The following is a 19,461-nucleotide window of genomic DNA, read 5'->3' as shown; positions in this document are numbered from 1 at the left end:
TGGGAAGCTGCGTTCGCCTGTTAGGGGGAGAAGCGCTGATGACGAAGCCACTTTCCAGCATTTCCCAATTTCTCAGTGGTTTCACCCACAAGACAAAGGTTCCCCGTATAGCCTTTACAGACTTTGAGGCAAGTGGTGTTAGCGAGTAGCACATATGAAGGCCAGAACGACACACAAGGGAGTTGGTGGCCAGCACCACGCCCGGCCGCCTTTGTCTCCCCAATGGCAATATTTACACATCACAAGTACTCATTTAAAGCTGAGTCAACCTAGGAGAGGCCCAGGACCGGTTTATATAATCGTCACTGATGTTGGCCGTGAGCAGTAATATGAACTTGGGTCTCCGGGTTTGTAGCTTGCGCGCTAACCGCTGTGCCACCGCTCCCCACCCACGCTCCCATGATCACGTGCTAGCCTCTTCGACCTGGGGCCATGAACCACCACCAGATTCAGCGGATTCATTACCGGCTATAACCAGCTCCACCCTCTCAGCGTAAGGCCTATCTGCTGGCCTGGGGTGGGACGGACAAGGCACTTTGACTTAGCACGTCAGGTCCCAGTGCCGTGTGTGTCGGGGTCACAGCCAAGATTGCCTGCGACATTACCGAGTTCATTACTTAGACAGGGCACAACGGGGGCCGAGTTGAGATGGCACGCGGCACGATCGGAGCGCGCACCTCGCAGGGAGACTTTGCCGGTGTGGCCGGCCTGTCCACTGCTGGCGCGGCAGCAACGCAACAACTCCCGTGGGAATTGAGACGTCTCAGGATCGATGCCAACACTCTGTGCGGTCGCATCATTCCCTGCGAGAGGACACCCTGTTGGTTGCTCGGACTGGATCACACCGCTTCAGCATGTCAAATACCTTCCGTAAAAAAACCGCTTCAAGGCATATGTTGTACCAGAGGCACGGAATACGATGAAACTCATCCTCTCCTTCCTGATGTTCGCAGCCCCGAACACATCTATGAATCTTTGTATTATCTTTGTGTGGGGCTTTTATGGACAAGCGGGATTTTATGGCCACCACATCAACGCCTCTATATCAGGAACGAAACAGGAGGACTTCTCCACAAATCTGGCTGTCGCCTGATGACGCTAGTGGTAATTACTGGTGAAACGTCGTACTCAGATTGTAAATGTCGTGGCTTGGCTCTCCAACACACTGGTGTGCTGTACTAGTGACGAAATGGCCACGTTCTGTTTACGCGACAACCCTTACTAGTTGTCTGTGTCGGGTGGTGGCGGGTTTTAACGACACAGCATTTATATATTTACGCGATCTAACCCCTAAAACCTCTATTGTGGCTCCAACCACACTCCCAACGCTGGCCCAACGCTGGCGTGTTTACTAGGACATCGCGGACGAGACGAGGTCCATTCGACCAAAGTCAAGAATTCTGACTAATTGCCACAGAGAGCGAGAGAGGAGGAGTGGGGGGGGCATCATCAGAGGCGCCGTGGATTGCGTGAACTCAGGGGTCGTGTCACCTGTCAAGCTTGCCGCAGACATTATCCTTCAGTCGATCGTCGCGTTATAGAAAAAGTGCAGCCAAGCACGGGTGCAATGAATCCCCATCACGGAGGGCCCAGCCGGGGAAAAATTCGGATCGACGACCGTTCGATGTTCAGCAGAGCGCCGGAGAGCGGTGGCTTTCCACGAAGTCGCGCACGAGAGACGTCGCCAGTGACTCCAAACGACTGCCAGACAGTTCCCTTGGGGAACTAAACCAGCACCATAAACGCTCCTCAAGCCGCTGTCGGGGTGAATGTATTTTTTTTAGTGGCTGTTGTGGGGGGTCACGTGAATGGATCACACACAACACACAACACGCGTAGTATGTGGTGTGCATAGCCGTGTCCATAGCCGGTCCGAGGGTACACGGCGAATTGGGGCGGTCGCCCCGGTCCCTGCGCGTTGGGGGGCCCCGCGCTTCGACGTCACGATGGTGTCAGATACAACACCCCAGGTTTAGTTTGAAGGCGTCGACGGGGGGGGGGGGCACACGGCGAGGCTTGCCCTGGGCTCCGTACCCCACTGTGGACGGCCCTGTGCGAGTGTCAGTAGGTCACACGTCGTCATTGTTGTTGTTGCTGTTTACTGGTGTCAAACTTTATATACAGCCTATCCACATGCTGTCAGTATTGGGGGTTGTTTGGACCATACTTCACCTCGCTGGTCAGTGCCGGTTTGTGAAGGATGAATTCCAAGACCGGTTCAGATATCACTCACCGTTGATGTTAGCCTTGGCTGGGAACCGAACTCAGGTCACCAGATTCACAGCCAAGTGCACTCACCATTGCGCCACAACTCCGCCGCATACAAGATCATGTATCCGAATTGAAATGAATTTTTTTTTAATAGACGACTCGATGCATATGTTGTGAGTGTGGTAGACAATTGTAATCGATGGACTGATACATTGTTACAGAGCTTGCACGCCTACCAACCGCATCAAGATCCTTCTCTCAAAATCCAGTGTCAACCTTTGCACAGTGGGTTAGGGTGAGGGCGTTCTGACTATTGGGCCACCCTGTACTATAAATGTATATATATTCGCACTTTTTTTCAGTGGTTCTCCCGTACTGGGAATTTCCTCTTATTATGACAGCACCCCGAAATGTAACTGCAATATCAGACACTAAATACATGGAGCTTGTATTGCATTGTTACTAACGCATTGTTTACACGGGCACACGAGGTGACACTCGCGCAGTCCGTGGTGCCCTCGTTGACACGGGTGAATTATGGGTTGGGTAGCCCGGTGTCTGTGTCAACGTCGTCGCTGGCACCTCTGAGACCCCCTCCCTACACACACACACACATCGAAGGATCAGATTAAATTATCCCTCTGGGATTAAGAACCAAAATGGATCATACAGTGAGGGAAAAAAAGTATTTGATCCCCTGCTGATTTTGTACGTTTGCCCACTGACAAATAAATTATCAGTCTATAATTATAATGGTAGGTTTATTTGAACAGTGAGAGACAGAATAACAACAACAAAATCCAGAAAAACGCATGTCAAAAATGTATAAATTGATTTGCATTTTAATTAGGGAAATAAGCATTTGATCCCCTCTCAATCAGATATCTGGCTCCCAGGTGTCTTTTAGACAGGTAACGAGCTGAGATTAGGAGCACACTCTTAAAGGGAGTGCTCCTAATCTCAGCTTGTTACCTGTATAAAAGACACCTGTCCACAGAAGCAATCAATCAGATTCCAAACTCTCCACCATGGCCAAGGCCAAAGAGCTCTCCAAGGATGTCAGGGACAAGATTGTAGACCTACACAAGGCTGGAATGGGCTAAAAGACCATTGCCAAGCAGCTTGGTGAGAAGGTGACCACAGTTGGTGCGATTATTCGCAAATGGAAGAAACACAAAAGAACTGTCAATCTCCCTCGGCCTGAAGCTACATGCAAGATCTCACCTCGTGGAGTTGCAATGATCATGAGAACGGTGAGGAATCAGCCCAGAACTACACGGGAGGATCTTGTCAATTATCTCAAGGCAGCTGGGACCATAGTCACCAAGAAAACAATTGGTAACACACTACGCCATGAAGGACTGAAATCCTGCAGTGCCCGCAAGGTCCCCGTGCTCAAGAAAGCACATATACATGCCCGTCTGAAGTTTGCCAATGAACATCTGAATGATTCAGAGGACAACTGGGTGAAAGTGTTGTAGTCAGATGAGACCAAAATGGAGCTCTTTGGCATCAACTCAACTCGCCAAGTTTGGAGGAGGAGGAATGCTGCCTATGACCCCAAGAACACCATCCCCACCGTCAAACATGGAGGTGGAAACATTATGCTTTGGGGGTGTTTTTCTGCTAAGGGGATAGGACAACTTCACCGCATCAAAGGGACGATGGACGGGGCCATGTACCGTCAAATCTTGGGTGAGAACATCCTTCCCTCAGCCAGGGCATTGAAAATGGGTCGTGAATGGGTATTCCAGCATGACAATGACCCAAAACACATGGCCAAGGCAACAAAGGAGTGGCTCAAGAAGAAGCACATTAAGCTCCTGGAGTGGCCTAGCCAGTCTCCAGACCTTCATCCCATAGAAAATCTGTGAAGGGAGCTGAAGGTTCGAGTTGCCAAACGTCAGCCTCGAAACCTTAATGACTTGGAGAAGATCTGCAAAGAGGAGTGGGACAAAATCCCTCCTGAGATGTGTGCAAACCTGGTGGCCAACTACAAGAAACGTCTGACCTCTGTGATTGCCAACAAGGGTTTTGCCACCAAGTACTAAGTCATGTTTTGCAGAGGGGTCAAATTCTTATTTCCCTCATTAAAATGCAAATCAATTTATAACATTTTTGACATGCGTTTTTCTGGATTTTTGTTGTTATTCTATCTCTCACCGTTCAAATAAACCTACCATTAAAATTATAGACTGATCATTTCTTTGTCAGTGGGCAAACGTACAAAATCAGCAGGGGATCAAATACTTTTTTCCCCTCACTGTAAACAGAGAGTAGGGTGGTCTCAGCGCAGCCACTTCCATGATGATTGCACGAGAACTCAATACGCAATTGCAATTTTAATCACGGATAAAGAGGCATACTCACAGACACAGGTCAAAGCAAAGTCAAATTGGTTTCAAATTCGAAAGGAGTAAGAGAGGCTGATGCACCTCCCTGCTGTCTACCTCTCTGTATCCAGCGGTGAAGCTTCCACATTCGCGCAGAGGGGTCGGACTGAGCCCTCGGAACGACGATCGCCGACTTCCCACTAATTGGTGCTAAGTTTTCGTAACCACGGGGAGATGATGGCGTGCGTCGTCCCATCACAGAGGCCCCGGGGGATGATGGGGTGCGTCGTCCCATCACAAAGACCCCGGGAGGATTATGGGGTGCGTCGTCCCATCACAAAGACCCCGGGGGGATGATGGCGTGCGTCGTCCATCACAAACAAACTCGTGGCTCTTAAACACACAGTGCTATGCTCGATTCACTGCACGACCCGTCCGAGCGGCGTTGACATTCACGCTTCTGGACCATCAGAGGGTGCCTCTGAAGTTGTAATAAATACCACATATACTGTGGATTAATTTTAAATCCACGGTGGATCAGTGGTGCAATAATTAGTACACTTCGTGACGAACTGAATAACCCGAGTAAAATTTCAGCCACGGCGAACATCAGTGGCGAGTGATGTCTGACCCAATCCTGGGCCTCTCCCTCCCCACCCACCCCTTTACCAACCCGTACTGACCAACATGGTGAAGTATGGTCATAGAATATCAATGACTGACACGACGTGGGAAGGCCTTTACCCAGCAGTGTATCGACAATTGCCTGTCAATGATGATTATTATGTAATCATTCTTACAAGTTTAAATTTACAGCCATTCTGCTAGGAAGACAACATGCCCCTGAAGCTAAATTCCGCGTGGTCCGGCGTTCATCTCCTTTGGCAGTAATGAATCCTGGGTGAAAGCGCCACGCGTTTTATATACACAGAGCTCTGAAACATCTCTGAACCCTTATCATTCTGAGACACACAGAGTCAGTAGGATTCCCAGTTGTAACACTGACCCCAACACGCTAACCACCCAGCCCTCCCCATCCTGCAGAGATGACAGCGAAGCGATCTGTCCCGTGGGGACGACGATCGTACCTCGGGAAGATCGCGTGGCGTCTCGTTTCAGGCCGAGGTGTGTGCATGTGCCTGGTCGCCAGCGCATCAACCAACAGCAAATCATTATGGTCGTTATAGCGTCATTATCTTTACACAACTAAATGAAGGCCTCCTCGAGCCACCATCAAACTTCGTGCTCCTGCAATGACGCACTCCATCTGGTTTCCGCACGTGCGCTGACCTCGTGGTGGACGGCCTCTTGGGCACGTTCCCTCCTTTGCCTGCCAGTCCGTCACCAGTCTCGACCAGCGGCCCACCATCCCTCCGAGCTGTAATGCACCCTGCCTATGCCCAACTTCCTTACTTCTCTTGGTGGATCACGCACAGAAGACGTTGTTGTGAAACTCCCTTCCCGTGGGCGTCGAGAAGCTGCCGTACCCTGGCTCGCCAGGAGAAGGCAGTACAGCAAGTGGATCAATCACCATCTGTTTCCATCTGTATGGGGATCGAGCGTTGCACCCTTGTGTGCGTGGCTTTTCTTCGGGTGCTTTGTTTTCCTTTCACTTACTCTTTGGTTCTATTGGGTAAAGTCACATAGGTAAAAAATAAAATAACAATAGAACCAAAGAGTATGGATCCTAGCAGTCACGAAAGCTTTAAATCTAGAATTCCTTTCACTTGCATATTAATTACAACTCATCATGAATTAGCCAAACACATCGGCAGGTCCCTCGTTTTAAAAAAAGTCAGGCGACTTCGCGTGGGACTCGATAAATAAGTAGCAATCTCAATCCACAGCCAAAGCGATGTCTCGAAATTGTTTTTTTCTCCGATTCACGTGTTCTGTTTTCTGTCTCTCGGTGTAATTCGAAACATGCATCTCTCCCCATTTTACGCATTTTGTTCAATTGTCTTTGTCACTGCGTAAATCCTCGGATCGCGGCAGGGTGGATATATGCAGAGATTGCAAACGGCAAAGATTAACAGGAACAAAAAGTTGTTCCAGTTGAAAACTCGCCCGAACTCGTAAACATCTTACGAATCAATACCCAATGCTTTTTTTCCGGTAGAACTATCCATCTCTTCGTATAATCAGTGTGCTACTCTGCGTTGGATTAAAACAGACACGGGGAACGCCCACAGGACCTCATCAGCCGTTTTTATTTATTTACGTTTTTAGAAGGCACAGCAGACCCGACAAACAGTAAAACTGTACACAAGTCAAACTGTACACAAGTCAAACTGTACACAAGGCAACCCCAACACGTGTTGTTTGCCCGGCATCGCCGAGACAATGACGAGAGTTTTAGTTTATTTCCACAAGGGAGTGGGGGGGGTCTCGCGACATTGGGACCGCCACCTCACTCGAACTTCGTGCATTGCTGCATCCAGCCCCACACAGCCCCCCACACAGCCCCCCACCTGCCTGGCGTATGTTTTGAAGAGCCGATTGCGGAGACGCGTGTACCTATGTTGAACTTCTTTCGCACCGTACGTAGCCAAAAAAAATCAGTTATAAAGAAATGAGTGTTCAATCTAGACGATGTAAAAGTCCATAGCTCCAGTGGCTGCCTAATATCGGACGGCAGAGCGTTCCAGACGGCCCCCAGGAACGCCTGTCAAAGCGCGCCGAGCGCCGCGACATCGCCGCTCGGGACGCGGAGTTTTGAGGCCGCTCCACTTTCAGAGGCGTCGCACGGAGCAAGCGACTTGCCCCATCCCGCAAGATGAACTAAGTTCGTGACCGTGTGCTGGAACCCAATTTAGCAAGCGAAGTGTGAAAGACAACTTCAGAAGTGTTACAAACCACGCCACATGCGAGCTCTCTCCGATGGTAACGACATCTGGGCCGTTAAGCGGTGAATCGCTGCCATTTCAATAAAATTAAAGGGTGGGGGGGGGGGCGCTGTCTTTGATGTCTACCGGCGGCCTTCATTTAATCCCGAACATTGAGCCATCGCATACGCGGGTATCAGCAAACAATATACAATCAGCGGGGAGATTCACGAGATCAGCTGGAGTGGCGGAAGGGTTTAGTCGCCCGATTTAGAATCATCCTGAAGCGGAGTGTCTTCCGTGTAACGCTTACAGAAAGCGTCGACATTGACTTAATGGGGTTTCTTTTTCTACCTTAGCCAGAGTCATTACCGTGAGTGTACCATTACCCTGCGTGAATTGTGTTGTGATCGCGAACAAATGATCTTCCATCATGCGAGGGTGGTCGGGTGGCGGTGGTGGCGCTCCGGCTCCAGGTTCGAGCGGCGATGCACGGATGGAGTTCGCGCCATGAGTTTGATTCCCGTCTAGGGTGAGGTGGGCAGGGAAACTCCCCTCCCCTCATACATTCGTATGCGATCCACCATCGCTGGACTCAAAAGTGATGGACTGCAGCTGCTATGCCGCGCACACTGCACCGTGTACCCATTTGAGGCTGGGACGACCTAGGAGGGGCTTGGGGCAGCTTTGCAGAAGCCGCTCGCTGAATGAGCAATGAGACCACAACGCTCAGACCCACCAAAGCAAGTTACAGCTTTTAAATTATGAGACCTCCTTTGCCAGTAACAAGATATAGTAATAGGTTTTACCATTTTTAACTGGCACAAAAACTGACATCTTCATTCAAGGCATCAAATTCAAGGACAGTGCATATTATTATCAGAGTTGTCTCTTTTGTTTGCATTTTGACTGCTTGTGTTGTGGTTATTGCAAACATGATTCCTTGAATAAAGGTGTCAGTTTTGTGCCAGTTAAAAAGGGTAAAGCCTATTACTATATCTTGTTACTGGCAAAGGAGGTCTCATAATGTAAATGCTCACCCCGAGCCTTCAATACTCTGATAGTGCGCTGTTTTTGAGTTGTACGCCTTTTGGCGTCATCTGGTCCAACACCAGTGGAGACTAGGCTCTAAGAAAAGCCGTCTCGGGTGTGGACCAATCAAATCAAGGACAGTGCATATTATTATCAGAGTTGTCTCTTTTGTTTGCATTTTGACTGCTTGTGTTGTGGTTATCGCAAACATGATGCCTTGAATAAAGGTGTCAGTTTTTGTGCCAGTTTAAAAGGGTAAAACCTATTACTATAAGTTACAGCTTCTTCAGTTTAATTTATTAGGTGTCACCCTGTGAACCATGCGGCTCTTGACTCGGGTGCAACCACAACAAAACAAAAACATGAACAAGAGACGCAACAGAAAAAATCCAGGAAAAAAACAGCAAAAGTCTTCCAATGCACTGCCGCATGAAGGCCGACCACTCCGCGTCGGCCACTGCGCTTGTTTCACCAGACTCCACCGAGCTGATGGGCCAGGGTTACTGCAGTGGGGGAGGACCCAGCCACGCTTTAGATCTCACTCGCCAATGGCGTTAGCCGCGGCCAGGATTCAAACTCAGGTCGCCGTGTTCGAAGCGCAGTGCGCTTACCACCAAGTCAGTGCAATAACCCTGCAGCCCGTGTACATCGAACATTCAATCGAACGCGGCGACTGCCTGGGAAATGCTACGGGCGTCTTTGCCGCGCTCACCTTGCCAGGTCGTCCATTTCGCCCGTGAATGAAACACGGCAGGTTGCGCCTCCTGGCAACCCGTGCCACCGTGCCACAGGCCGTGCCACCGTGCCGCGTCCCCGTGCCAAAGGCCGTGTCACCGTCCCACCGTGCCAAAGCCCGTGCCACCGTGCCAAAACCCCTGCCCCCGTGCCACCGTGCCAAAGCCGGAGCCGCCTCCCAGGAGGAGGTAGCCAATGAGAGCCGCAGACCCACGACGCCAACTCGTGGGTGGCACGCACGCCCGGCTCGCGCGTGCCACCCACGAGCACTTAGGCGAGGACACGCGGCAGGACACTGCAGAGCAGTTCGGTTGGTTGCGCTGTGATTTCAGAGCGAGAGCGGCTGAGTTCGACTCCGAGTCAACGTGCTCCCTCTCCGGTCCTGCTCCCTCCTCTCGCTGCGACGACACGGGTGCCCCCCCGTGGGAACCCAAAAGTGGTGGCTTGCCTCTTCGGAGTGACAGCGTACTGCCATGACGAAGGTGGAGTTGCCACCACTGGCTCCACCTGGGCCGCCAATAAAGATGAGGAACATTCCACCCACTTATTGTAGGACCAGGGAGACACCTTTTGGCTTTATTGTAGTAGAATCAGTATTATTATGATAAACAAACCTTTGTCAAACCACTACTGGATGGAGGCTCTCTCCATGCTGTGTCGATCATGGGAGTTGATCGACCATACTTCACCACTCTGGTCGATGTGCGAAGTTGGTGAAGGAGGGAGCCCAAGACTCGTTAAAATATCACTCGCCACTGGTGTTAGCCGTGGCTGGAATCTAGGTCCATAGCGCAGTGCGCTAACCTTTGTGCTACTAGCCCCTCTTACACTGTTGTATCGAATTGACGTAAATAACACAACGTGGTTGAATGGGCGGGTATTCGGCAGTATTCCGGTACTGTGTGAGGCAGTAGTCCGGTATATCGGCACTCCCCAGAGCGCCAGACGCATCGCGGCCCTCGTCCGAACGGTTCCGATTCCTCCACGGCGACGTCTCCGCAGTCGGGACGCGGCGTGAACGTTGCTGCCGGAGCCCCGGACTGGCGTCACAGCGGTGGCGCTTGGACATTGACGCCACTGCCGCTTCATGTACACAGAAAGCATGCTCTGGAGCTCACGCCGAGAGCATTTGAAACGTAAACTACTGCGTTAATACGGAGCTCAGTTGTTGCATGTCACAAGTGGTACAATAAGCCGCTTGCAGATTAACTGAGTTAACTCGTTAGGCCAATTATCCTTGCCCACCCACAGTGCACCACTCTCGCAACGAGTGCGGTGGCTCCCCCAACACTCGGCAACAGAAGTCTCCGTCGACGGCGGTGGTGGTGGCGGTGGTGGTGGCGATGGTGGCGGCAGTGGTGGTGGTGGCGGTGGTGGCGGCGGTGGTGGCGGCGGTGGCGGTGGTGTTGGTGGTGGCAGCGGTGGCGGTGGTGGCGTTGGTGGCGGCGGTGGCGGTGGTGGCGGCGGTGGTGGTAGCGGTGGCGGTGGCGGTGCTGGTGGTGGTGATGGTGGTGGCGGTGGTGGTGGCGGTGGTGGCGGCAGTGGTGGCGGCGGTGGTGGTGGCGGTGGTGGCGTTGGTGTTGGTGGTGGCGGTAGTGGCAGCGGTGGCGGTAGCAGTGGCAGTGGCGGTGGTGGTGGCGGTGGTGGTGATGGTGGTGGTGTTGGTGATGGTGGTGGTGTTGGTGGTGGCGGTGGTGGCTGCGGTGGTGGTGGTGGCGGTGGTGGCGGTGGTAGCGGTGGCGGTGGTGGTGGTGGCGGTGGTGGCGGTGGTGGCGGTGGTGTTGGTGGTGGTAGCGGTGGTGGTAGCGGTGGTGTTAGCAGTGGCGGTGGTGGTGGCGGTGGTGGTGATGGTGGTGGTGATGGTGGTGGTGTTGGTGGTGGCGGTGGTGGTGGTGGTGGTGGTAGCAGTGGCGGTGGTGGTGGCGGTGGCGGTGGTGGTGGCGGTGGCGGTGGTGGTGGTGGTAGCGGTGGCGGTGGTGGCTGCGGTCGTGGTGGTGGCGGTGGCGGTGGTGGCGGTGGTGGTGGTGGTGGTGGTAGCGGTGGCGGTGGTAGCGGTGGTGGCTGCGGTGGTGGTGGTGGTGGCGGTGGTGGCGGTGGTGCTGATGGTGGTGGTGGTGGTAGCGGTGGTGGCTGCAGTGGTGGTGGTGGTGGTGGCGGTGGCGGTGGTGGTGGTGCTGGGTTTCTAGCCCGTCTGGGCACCTGGACCCTGCCATCGAGCCCTCATGGCAATTGCGGACAGCAACACTTTAAACAACCCGTGACGTTACTAAGCTGTGCCAGCAATCAGCAGCGGATGTAATCAATAGCCACTTGTGTTGATCATTCGTGAATACAATCGAAATGGCTGTGCAATGGGCAGTAAAAAAAGAAAAGTGGTGTTTTGTGAAAAATAATCAATGGATACGAAACAGATCCGTGGACCAATTCCCACGGACACCGAGGCCTGAGGAGCGCGGGTTGGGAGTGACTCCTGTGTAGACAACACAATGCCCTCCGCCGGAGAACAAAACACGCAACACATTCGTCAATAACAGCTGCCTTAAAACAGAATTAAATATCATTCTCTAGATATTATTGTTTATTTTAGGGCAGTGTTATGGGACGATCATATTTAGGGTTTCTTGTTGTTTACGCTTGTGCACCCTGCCAACATTGTATCACGTAAATAATTAGTTTCACTTCCAGGGGAATGTGTAATGTCCACCGTTGGCTCAGGGTTGCCAACAGAGATTAATGTTGCTCGATTGCTCGATTGAGCAAGGAGACAGCGTGACTTTGACTTTGTCCGATTGCCTCTTAAAAACCGTTGAGCAAACCCATTTTACTTTTACTCTGTCCTGCAAACACCGGAACCCGCACCGGCGTTTGGGCACGGTAGGGACTCTGTAACAACACACTGGGGTTGTGTGTGTGGTGTGTGTGGTGTGTGTCGTGTGTGTGGTGTGTGTCGTGTGTGTGGTGTGTGTGGTGTGTGTGTGTGTGGTGTGTGTGGTGTGTGGTGTGTGTGGTGTGTGTGTGGTGTGTGTGGTGTGTGGTGTGTGTGTGGTGTGTGTGGTGTGGGTGGTGTGTGTGGTGTGTGTGGTGTGTGGTGTGTGGTGTATGGTGTGTGTGGTGTGAGTGGTGTGTGTGGTGTGGTGTGGGTGGTGTGTGTGGTGTGGGTGGTGTGTGTGGTGTGTGGTGTGAGTGGTGTATGGTGTGTGTGTTGTGGGTGGTGTGTGTGGTGTGTAATGGGGAGCGAGAGTGTAGCGGTTAGCACGCTGCGCAATGAACCTGGCGACCCGGGTTCGATTCCCGCTCACGGCCAACACCAGTGACGATTATCTGAACCGGTCCCGGGCCTCCCCTAAGTCGACTCAACCTCAAATGAGTACCTGGTGCGGTGTGTAAATATTGCCACTAGGGAGACAAAGGCGGTCGGGCGTGGTGCTGGCCACCCACCCCCTCGTGTACCGTTCCGGCCTTCATAGGTGCTCGCTAACAGCACTTGCCCCTACGGTCTGTTAAGGCTATATGGGGGATCTTTTTTTGTATGGTGTGTGTGGTGTGGGTGGTGTGTGTGGTGTGTGTGGTGTGGGTGGTGTGTGTGGTGTGGGTGGTGTGTGTGGTGTGTGTGGTGTGGGTGGTGTGGGTGGTGTGGGTGGTGTGGGTGGTGTCGGTGGTGTGGGTGGTGTGGGTGGTGTGGGTGGTGTATGGTGTGTGTGTGGTGTGGGTGGTGTGTGTGGTGTGTGTGGTGTGGGTGGTGTGGGTGGTGTGGGTGGTGTGGGTGGTGTATGGTGTGTGTGGTGTGGGTGGTGTGTGTGGTGTGAGTGGTGTGGGTGGTGTGGGTGTGCATTAGTAATCGTGCACTCACGCACTGATGCCTTGCGCCAGTATCAGGCAAAGGACACGGCGAGTGAGGAGGCTTCGGCGCACCGAATTGCCAACGCAAAACCAAGAATCTGTCACGCGCATCAAATCAATTCGGCGTCCTTTACGTAGAACGGGATGAGCGTGAATTGGACAACAATAGTTCTGTTGGACATCGGCCGTCCTGCGAGGAACAGGCAATTACAGCGAGATACAGACGTGGAAATGTTTTAATATATTAGCAATTGATTGGAATGCTCCACCCCCCCCCCCCCCCCCCTCCATTTTACGCTTTGTGCTGTGAAGTCGCATTAACCTAAAAATTAAAACACACACACACAAGGTGTTAAATATGCCGGCCTGGTCTGAATGGACGTTGAGGAAAGGTGGCGCTTCTCTCGGCCCCAGGGACATCGCGACGCGAGTAAACGGAAGCGCCGCGTCAGCCCCTCTGAAACAGCCGCGACGACCCAGCGTGACCTTTGCCGTGCCCGGGGCCTTCTGACAAAGAAGCGGAGGGGCAGAGGTCACAGCAGCGGCTCCGCGAGCCGCGCCAGGAGGTGCGCCGCACGACGCGTGCCGCGGTGACCACGGCCCGTGGTGTCCACGTCTCTGCATTCTGGGACACAACGGGGCCTGATGACCGCAGCGGCGACGGCGGCCGCGGCGGCGGCTTGGCGAGGCGTTGCCGAGTTCACGGCTGCGGTCCTCGGTGTGGGAACGCCGTGGTGCCGGTTCCACGCCGACACCTCGTCCTGCCAAACAGTCTCACATCACCGCTCCGAGCTTTACAACGAATACTAATGATACGCGTATCTATTACTCTACCAACCGCTTTTAATAATTATGTTATTGTTATATAACGTACAGCCCTCCCCATGCCGTGTCAGCGATGGGAAGGGGTGTTGGCTACTTTACAAGACATACACCACGCCGGTCATTGCAGGTTGCTAATGCAACAGGTACACGAATGCACGCGTATCTGTTAGCTACCAACACCTTTTTATTGAAGCAGGCAGGCAAAAGTGTGTCGTGAGCAGGTGAAGAGATGGAGGTCTATGGTAAAATCACCCAGAATGTGCCCGAAAGCTTAGCTGCGTTGAACCTGGATAGTGCTTGGATGGGCGCATGACCGTGCAGACAAGACAGATGCAGTAGGCGTTGTGGCCAGTAGAGGGCAGTGCAACAGGAGCTATTGTTCTTCTTTGGTTCTTTCGGTAAAGTCACGTAGAATGAGAATAAAATAATAAATTAATAAAATATTATTTTATTTTATTTAAATAATACATTAATATAGTTTTATTTTGTTTGATTAATTTCTTATTTTATTCTCATTCTACATGACTTTACCGAAAGAACCAAAGAAGATGAATCCTTGCAGTCACGAAAGCTGTAAATCGAAATTTAGGAGCTATTGTTGTTTTGTGTTCCCCGCCACCTTCAAGCTGCATGAACCAGCGTGGTGCAGTATGGTCAAATAACCATCATGGCCCGCACGGCAAGGGAAGGGCCGTGATCCTGCAGTGCCCTGACAAAGGCGCTGTCTCTGCGTGGACGAGCAGAGTGACGGAGAGGCACGCAGCCAGAGAGATCTGCCAGGAATGTATTCACGCATGCGAGCTCATTATCATATGGCCAGCCATCCAGAATGCAAGCCATTTAACAAACAAATGTTACTGTCAGCTTCACCGACACACGCATTAACACACACACATTAATACGCACACGCACACACAAGCCACCAGGCAACAACAACCACCACCGTTACGACTAAGTGATGATTTAGTGGTGATATCACCATGGCAATTGTGACATGAATAAGGGAATATACAGACACAAATTAAGATCCCCGCTGTGATTATTTATTCATTTCATCCCAATAACACGTATCCCAATTGTGCTATCATTTCCACTCAGCACCATTGCACAATGGGCGCAGCGTCTACGCAGCAGTTCGCGCACAGCGCTGTGAAGCCGGCCACTTGAGTTCGATTCCCGGCAACTGCTCGAACCAGTGGCGAGTGACCTCTGAACCGGTCCCGTGCCACCCCTTTCACCAACCCCGCGCCGACTCGCGTGGTGAAGTATGGTCAAACAGCTCCATGACCAACAATGGCATTGGGAGGCCTTCATCCAGCAGTGGATTGACGAAGGACGGGTAATTATTGATATATAATTATTGTTAAAATTGCAGAACGTAAATAATTAACCCATTAGGGAACACCCTCTGGAAGACGGGAAAACTACAACTGTAATACTGTAAGGTACGACTGCTTCTGGGGACCCTTCAATTGCTTCCTTTCCAAAATTGGTGGTACACCTCCTCACAAGCCATGCTATTCAAGGGTTTATGAAATGGCAATCAAACTTTACATGTTTTAACCCTCACACCAGAAATATCACCATCCTCACGATCATTTTTCATTATTATTCATACCGCTCCATTCATGCAGTGCATCTAGGAATTAAATTACAAACCAAACCTAAGAGTCAATATGTAGATATCACATGAATACTTTAGAGATAATATCCAGTCTCCTTTTCAACCATACACGAAGGTGCATTCGCTTTCCCACATGCCCTGCTAGACGGGAATATTTGTCAAACTTTCTATATTTTTTATTTACAAAGTCGATCTTTGGCCAAACTACGAGTGAAACGGATACGCTATTCAGAAATTTCAGAGGTGGGATTTAGCCAAATTAATCGCGAACGGAAATTGTATACTTTGATAAATCATTTTTGTTGTGGGTAGTGCACGTGACTTGGCTGAGATCATCAACTCGCCACACTTGTAACCATGGCTCGCTGCCCAGACAGAAGAGATTGTCGCAGTCAGCACCATGGACAGCTCCCCGAGTTGTATTGCCCCATCAGTGACAGTTACACTTTGTTTATAGGGAAATAAGGCCTATACCACATGGGTACTAAGTGTGACTCATGTACACGAGCAACCCTTTATTAATCCACTGCTGGATGAGTGCCTGCCCATGCCATGCAGGTCAAGGGAGGAATTTAACCATCGGTCACCGTGTGCTGTTAAGTGCTGGTTGGTGAACGTTGACGTGGGGGCATCGAATTAAATAAATGCAATAAATGTTTCTGCACTGCCCTCTGCTGTCCACATCATGGTAATGTCACCTACAACACCTGTTATGCATGACTGTTGCTCATCCAAGCACGCAGGGACATCACTTTTTCACCTTCCCTGCTGCACAGTAATATTTGTTTCATGACTGTTAAACTGGTATTTGGCCTTGACAAAGGTGGGATATATCCAAACTTAATTGCAAACCCAAATTGAATTGTTTTCTTTGTGCAGTCATTGGTCACCAGGCTGGGACAACCTCGACTCACCGCACGTCAGACAACCTCCGATTATCACGGTTGGCTACGTACGGTGCAAAAAAGGTCAACATACATACATACAGAAGCCCGACTGATCGTAGGCGGCTGAAGTCTGAATTCGAACTCAGAATTTCCGCGGTGCCAACTCAGCGCTCTGACCTGTGAACCAGCCGACAACTTCTTCGTGAGAATCAATTCTAATTGATGAGTCTACGCACCATTACGCAACTAATGGGCACCTATTAAGGTCACAGTAACACGTGAGAAGACGGAAAGAACCAGCGCCACACTCACCCAGCCACCTTTGTCTCCCTGGGGATAATATTAACAAAACCACACGAGACACAACTTTATGCCGAGTGTACCTAGGGGAGGCTCACATTACCAATTGCCACCCGTACACGTGGCCAAGGGTCAAAGCTGGCTTGACGGCTTGGATCGTAGCGCAGTGCACTAACCACAACAACCCCCACTCGCTCGCTCACACGCGCAGACTCACAGACTTCACCCAGACATCGTGAGTGCCGGCTGTCAAGCGACTGCCCCGGACACGACGCTCGCTCAAAAGAAATGAAGGCGTTGGGGGGTGGGGAGAATCGATCGCAGCACAAAAGCCGACCGTGGCAGGCTGCCAGCGGTCCCGGCAAATGCGTTCGCGAGTGGCCAAGGTGGCGCGTTACGCAGTGGCAAATGTCCCCTCCTGTAATGGCACAGCGCAGAGGCATCGATAGTCTCTGTTAAAAAGGAGTCATGACGAGCACGGCTGCGATGGATTGTGCGTTTTCTTTCAGGTCCACTTGAACGGCAACACCAAAATATTGCTGCGCGGGGGTTTAGTTTAGTTTGGTTTTCTCTGCCTATATTCAACGAGCGCCGAACCGCGATTCCCCAGGACAAATTTACGAATTCAAATGAAATTCCCCGAGCCGGTTGCGCGCGGGGCGGAAGGCGCCTGCAGACATCTGCCGAGCGGCCACAGGAGCACGCTTGTCAAGGGGCAGCGCAGTAAGCAGCTTGCACTGCCTCTCTGCAGGGTTCGAGTGCCCTTTCGTCAAACGGATCGGATTTACTTGTTTCACCCAGGCACTATTGGTTCTCCTACGCAAAAAAAGAATTGGATAAACGTTTCAGAGACGACCCTCTTAGAAGGGAGTATAGAGGCTCAGTGAAGCGTTCATGAAATGTAAACACGACGTTCAATGGTCAGGTGAGCATTTTGCACAGATTCACAAACCTCGTTTTGTGGTTTCACCAATTTTATACAATTGTGCCATCGTTGTCATCTCGTGAGACCAAGATGTCATTCAGATCTCTCACAGAGCCGCGCATCTCTTCCCCCTCGTGTCAGGTATCGGCTCGTGGATGTTGCTGTCGCAGAACTAATTCTGAGATCCCTACAAATTATCCTTTTTTTAAATCCACACAATCAGTTTCCGGCACTCTTATGCAGAAAAATGCACATTGCATGGGCAGCTAAACTAACATCTTTAAAATCTCACAGCTGGAATTTAGCCAAAGGGTAACAGAATCGGTATGTTTTACAGTCATTGTTAACTCAGATGAGACCATCAACACTTGAGCGTTCGTGTTAGCCACACGTGGCGGGACCAGGATTCAACGCCACGGTCTCAGCTGCCCCAACACAACGCCGCGACTCCCGAGCCGTCCGGCCAGCTCCGAGGCGGTGCTTTTCATTCCTGCGGCTGCCTCGTCCACGAGCAATTGCCAAAGGCCACCATCTGCCTCGAGGTGGCTGTTCTTCAAACCCCTGTAACATCATTAGCAAGCCTATGCCATTGTGAAATATATTGTAGCTCGTACCACCAGAAAATAGTAAGCACAAACTTGAAGGGTATTTAGTAAAATATGAATCGAATTGTATGACTATGATTATGAATGTCAGTAGTTTATAAATTAGTAAAAGATGGGACGCGTAATAAGGATATGCTTAATAGTTTTCAGTAAAAGGCAAAGCCGCAGCCCTGCAATTTCTTGCTCGTGCCACTGCTGGCAGAAGGACCCCCACTAGAGGGAGCTCCAGAGGTTATGTGGCAATACTCTTCTGGTGGCAGAACCTACATTGTACCCCACCACACGCAACCTGGTTATGTGACAATACTCTTCTTCTGGGAGAAGCTACATTGTACACCACCACACGCAACCTGGTTATGTGACAATACTCTTGTGGTGGGAGAACCTACATTGTACACCACCACACGCAACCTGCTTATGTGGCTATACTCTTGTGGTGGGAGAAGCTACATTGTACACCACCACACGCAACCTGCTGCTCCATTCACCGCGGTGCACCCATTTCGACTGCTCGGGGACAGATGCGCGGCAGAATCCATCAAACGTGCCCCGTCACTGCAGCTGCCGCGCCGGGAGATAAAATGGAATCGACGACCTGTGGGTTGCGAGTTGCAATGCTATAACCACGAACACGGCATTACACTTGCAGGCCCGTGCCGTCTTACGTGTGACAGCAAACGCTGCGCAGAGCGCTTACCGCAAACATTCAGACTCATCAGGTGTTGCTGAAGAGTCGCGCGTGCAACTACCGCCTCGGACGAGGCATACTTTGTCAGCGCCCTCGCCCAATAATAAGTGGCCGGCTGGGGTGCCTTGAAATGTGCCGTTCACGTCAGGCGCAAGTGAACATCGGAGGGATGATTATTATCCGTCTCACTCGCCTTTTCAGTCGTGACATGGCGTTAACGATGCCCCCCACCCCCGATATCTCGACTGCCCGCGGCCATTCGTTTGTCCTTCAGGCACGAGAGCGGAAACTTCTCAAGTTTCAAAAGCCATCAAAAGGGTTGAGGGTTGTAGACTGAATTGTTTGTTTGTGACAAGTCGTATTTGGCTCGCAGTCTAGAGGATACGATCAAAATCATCATCCAATCATCTATTCATTGACGATGGTTCATCGCTATGTATGTTGAACGTCTTTCGCACCGTACGTCGACAACCGTGCTAATTGGAGGTGCGGGGAAAGGACAACAATCTAAACACAAAAGGCAGTTCTAAAGAAATGAGTTTGCAATCGGGATGATTTAAAAGTGCAATGCTCCAGTGGCTTCCTAATAGCGAAAGGAAGCGCGTTCCAGACGGCCGTAGAAGCGCATCCA

The 19,461-nt window shown here is 51.3% G+C and overlaps 1 long non-coding RNA gene across 1 annotated transcript; it reads right to left on the bottom strand.

The window, feature by feature from the left end:
* Positions 1-2,342: 2,342 nt before the first annotated feature.
* LOC142929364 (uncharacterized) lies at positions 2,343-9,536 on the bottom strand. The gene is made up of 3 exons (XR_012945657.1): positions 9,114-9,536; positions 5,835-6,032; positions 2,343-2,809 (listed from the first exon to the last, which is right to left on the bottom strand). It is a non-coding gene; the product is annotated as an uncharacterized LOC142929364 (long non-coding RNA).
* Positions 9,537-19,461: the final 9,925 nt, after the last annotated feature.

This window comes from Petromyzon marinus, chromosome 30 (assembly GCF_048934315.1).
Source record: "Petromyzon marinus isolate PM22_M1 ecotype Great Lakes invasive population chromosome 30, UKy_Petmar_22M1.pri1.0, whole genome shotgun sequence".
In the NCBI taxonomy this organism is placed as follows: domain Eukaryota; kingdom Metazoa; phylum Chordata; class Hyperoartia; order Petromyzontiformes; family Petromyzontidae; genus Petromyzon; species Petromyzon marinus.
Note: the sequence above shows the minus strand (reverse complement) of the source record. Positions and strands in the feature narration are given on the sequence as shown.